The sequence below is a fragment of the Arachis ipaensis genome, chromosome B09 (genome assembly GCF_000816755.2).
Source record: "Arachis ipaensis cultivar K30076 chromosome B09, Araip1.1, whole genome shotgun sequence".
NCBI classification, from domain to species: Eukaryota; Viridiplantae; Streptophyta; class Magnoliopsida; order Fabales; family Fabaceae; genus Arachis; species Arachis ipaensis.
The window spans coordinates 140,671,694-140,676,087 of NC_029793.2; the positions used below are offsets into that span (position 1 = coordinate 140,671,694).

Genomic DNA, 4,394 nt, shown 5'->3' on the forward strand with positions numbered 1-4,394 from the left:
TATGTTATATTTGTGATATATAACCGATCCTAAATTCGGATAAAAGAGGAGGGTTGTGTTAGGTTTTCGACAGCCAACATAAAAACTTAGTCGAATCTTTATGACATGGATAAAAGATGTTATTATGTTAAAGTTAGGTCGTTGTCCGAAAGCAACACGCTGTTTGACTCGCATACAATGTCAAATGAGCAAGAGCCACTGCATCGGTGCCAGGATGTAGTGTTAAATGAGTAAGGGTTCCCGCGTTTTCGTGAACGGACGAGGGTAAATAAGCTAGTTCACAAAGAAAAAGGTAAATGTTGGGGCGACAGAATGTTAAAATTTGGGACATAGAACATAGTCACTCTAACAGGAAAATTCATGGAGGTGGTGGATACCATGACAAGGAGGAAGATTAACATCATGTGCCTATAAAAAACAAAATGGGTTGGTGTGAAGGCTAGGGAGTTGGATACTTCCGGGTTAAAACTTTGGTATACGGAAAAGGTGAAGAATAAGAATGGAGTGGGTATTATCGTGGATAAGCAGTGGAAGACGGACGTAGTGGATGTCAAGAGGATGAGAGATCGGATCATCTCTATCAAATTTGGGGTAGAAAGAGGTACTTTTCATGTGATTAGCGCCTATGTATCGCAAGTGGGTTCGAAAGAGCAACACAAGATAAGGTGTTAGGAGAATCTCGAGAGTTTGGTCCAAGACATACCTTCGAAAGATAAGCTTTTCTTAGGAGGAGATTTAAATGGCCATGTTGGGAGATAAGTAACTGGTTATGGAAGTATTCACAGAGGCCATGGTTTTGGAGTGGTCAATACCGAGGGTAAAACTATTTTGGACATTTCCCAAACTTTTGATCTTCTCATCGCAAATACATATTTTAAAAAGAGAGACGAACATCTTATAACCTATAAGAGTGGCATGACAAGCTCTCAAATCGACTTCTTCTTATTGAGGAGAGTCGACCGGAAATTTTACATTAATTGTAAAATTATTTCGGTAGAAAGTTTAACAACACAACATAGGATGCTTGTCATGAATTTTTGCGTTGAGCAAAAATCGAGGAAAAGACATCATACGAAGAACCCAATGACGAGGTGATGGCGAATGAAAGGTGATGAACAAAGAAGCTTCCTAAAACGGGTAGAAGAAGAGGCAAAGTGGGATAGGAACGGAAGCGCGGAGGAGATGTGGAGAGAGATGATAGAAGTTATTAGAAGAATAGGAAAAGAAAGTTTTGGTGAATCTAAAGGGATAGGACCAAAAGACAAGGAGTCCTGATGGTGGAATGCGAGTGTACAAGAAAAGATAAAGACAAAAAGGACGTGCTTGAAAAAGTGGTCTTTGTGCCGCATTGCAGATAATTGGAAAAAATATAAAGCGGCTAAGAAAGAAACAAAAGTGGCTATAAGCGAAGAAAGAACAAGAGCATATGAGGATATCTACCAGTCCTTAGACACGAAAGAAGGAGAAAAAGATATATATAGAATCGTAAAGAGCCGTGAAAGAAGAACGAGAGACTTGGATCAGGTTAAGTGTATAAAAGATAAAGACGGAGAAGTGTTGGCTCAAGAGGAGAAGATCAATGAACGGTAAAAGAGCTACTTTTATAAGTTATTTAATGAAGGACAGAAGACTCTTTTGAGTCTTGGTCGGTTTTATGCACGAGGGGAGAAGATCAAAACTTCGACTACCATCGAAGGATTCGAGACTTCGAAGTAAAAGAGGCTTTAAAGCGGATGAAAAATGGCAGGGCAGTAGGACTCGATAATATCCCAATTGAAGTTTGGAAGGGTTTGGAGAGAAAGGTGTCAGTTGATTAACCAAGCTTTTTAATGAGATTTTAAGGTTTAAAAAGATGCCAGATGAGTGGAAAAAGAGCACCTTGGTACCTATCTACAAGAATAAAAGGGATATACAAAGTTGCGAAAACTATAGAAGGATCAAGATCATGAGTCATACCATGAAGTTATGGGAAAGGGTGATAGAACGGAGGCTGAGACAAGAGACACAAGTAACAGAGAACCAATTTGATTTTATACCAGGCAGATCCACCACTGAAGCGATATACCTGTTAAGAATGATGATGGAGAAGTATCGTAGTAATAAAAAGGATCTACATGTAGTGTTTATTGATTTGGAAAAAGCTTACGATAGGGTGCCAAGGGAGACCTTATGGAAGATTTTAGAAAAGAAGAGAGTAATGATCACATATATTCGTGTAATTAAAGACATGTATGATGGGGTTACAACTAGTGTGAAGACTTAAGGTGGTGTGACAGAGAAATTTTCTATTGGTATAGGATTACATCAGGGATCATCCTTAAGTCTATACTTTTTTACATTAGTCTTGGAGGTACTCACAGATCATATCCAAGAGCCTGTACCATGGTGCATGCTTTTTGCCGATGATATCGTCCTTATGGAAGAATCAATGGACGACCTAAATAAGAAGTTGGAGTTACCCTAGAAATGTATGGTCTGCACATAAGCCGTAGCAAGATGGAATATATGGAATGTAAATTCGGCCTGCAAAGGAAAAACCCTAATATAGAGGTGAATATTGGAGATAACATCCTACGAAATTTGAAAAGTTTTAAGTATCTTGGGTGCATTATACAGGATAATGGAGAGATTGAACAGGATATAAATCATAGGATCCAAGCAAGTTGGTCAAAACGGCGGAGTGCGTTTGGTTTTATATGTGACAAAAAAGTGCCTTTAAAACTTAAAGGTAAATTCTATCGCACTACTATCAGACCAGCTATACTTTATAGTACAGAGTGTTGGGCGGCCAAAGGGGAGCACGAACATAAACTAAATGTGGCAGAGTTGAAGATGTTGAGATGGATGAGTGGTCATACGCGATTGGATAAAATAAGAAATGAAGATATAAGGGAAAGGGTTGGAGTAGCATCTATTGTGGAAAAGATGGTAGAATCGCGACTCAGGTGGTTAGGACATGTGAGAAAAAAATCGACAGAACACCCAGTTAGGAGGGTGAATGAGATGGAAGATGGACAAGGGGTGAAAGGTAGAGGAAGACCTAAGAAGACAATCCATGAGGTGGTCAAATGAGATCTACTTGTAAACGGTCTCTCTATAGACATGATACATGATAGAGCTCAATGGGTGTCGTTTGATTTATGTAGCCGACCCCACCTAGTGAGACAAGGCTTGTTGTTGTTGTTGTTTGTTGTTGTTGTTGTTGTTGTTATTGTTGTTGTATTCTTAATTAATTAATTAATATTAATTTTTGAAATTTCAAAAATAAAGATTCATGTAACTCCATTATCACTCATTCGGTTATTCTATTGTCCGAAATCCACTACTTATCATACATCTTTCATTTCCGGTCCACTACCACAACTCGGTGTCGTCTTCAGAGATAGCCGTCCAAATGCCGCCCTTCTCCCTCACCCCGTTCAGACGTAGCAGAACGCTACTATCCTCCTTTCTCGCAGCCCTGCAGACGCAATGCAGTCGCACTCACCCGTTTTCGTCACCTTTCTGTGCCGTCTCCGTCTCTTCCACTCACGTGTATAGGAGCATTGCCGCCACAGTTGTTGTTTTGCTGTTTTCGCGCCACTCTTCTCTGGCGGCGTTGCTACAGTGTCACATAACCTTCTTATGGAGTTGTTGCGGTGTCGTTGCTGACTGTTGCGCGCGAGTGATGCCATCACGCGCATTCCCCATGCGTGGATGTCTCGCGCTGTCTCGTCACCGTCCTTCCTCCGCTGCCGTGGTTCTCCTCCTCCTCCTTTTCTTCTTCCCTTTTTCGGATGTGGATGTTCATTTAATTTGGATTGGATTTAAGTAGATACAATGAAATTTGTTGGATGTTCACTTTACTAGCTATGTGGATGGTTATTTTCATTCTAAACCAACAGCTTGATAGAAAAGAAGCTTGGCAACATTGAGGCTGGCTAGTGAGGGAGGGACCGATGGCACAATGAAGGTTTGGGGAGGAGGTATACGGCAGTAAAAAGGTTAGAAGGTGAATGATTAAAGTATAAAAGGTGAAAATAAGATTTTTCAGAAAGTAATTTATGATGGACTTTTTTTTTCACATTCTGTGGACCAAAAGTACAATCCATTATTCACATTTTTCACAATTTTCATTGTCTACCTAGCATAATTAATTTTGTTATGTGAATATTTTTATTGTTAATACTATTTTGACACTTTTTTAGAATATTTAAAATTTATTAGAATAATATTTATTGAGAAAAACTTTTTTTTATACTTATTCACATTTTTCACAATTTTCATTGTCTACCTAGCATAATTAATTTTGTTATGTGAATATTTTTATTGTTAATACTATTTTGACACTTTTTTAGAATATTTAAAATTTATTAGAATAATATTTATTGAGAAAAACTTTTTTTTATACTCTA

General features: G+C 38.6%; 1 protein-coding gene across 1 annotated transcript in view; it reads right to left on the bottom strand.

The window, feature by feature from the left end:
- LOC107619421 (serine carboxypeptidase-like 33) overlaps window positions 1–4,394 on the bottom strand; it is an 11,061-nt gene that overhangs the window by 276 nt on the left and 6,391 nt on the right. The window lies entirely within an intron of this gene.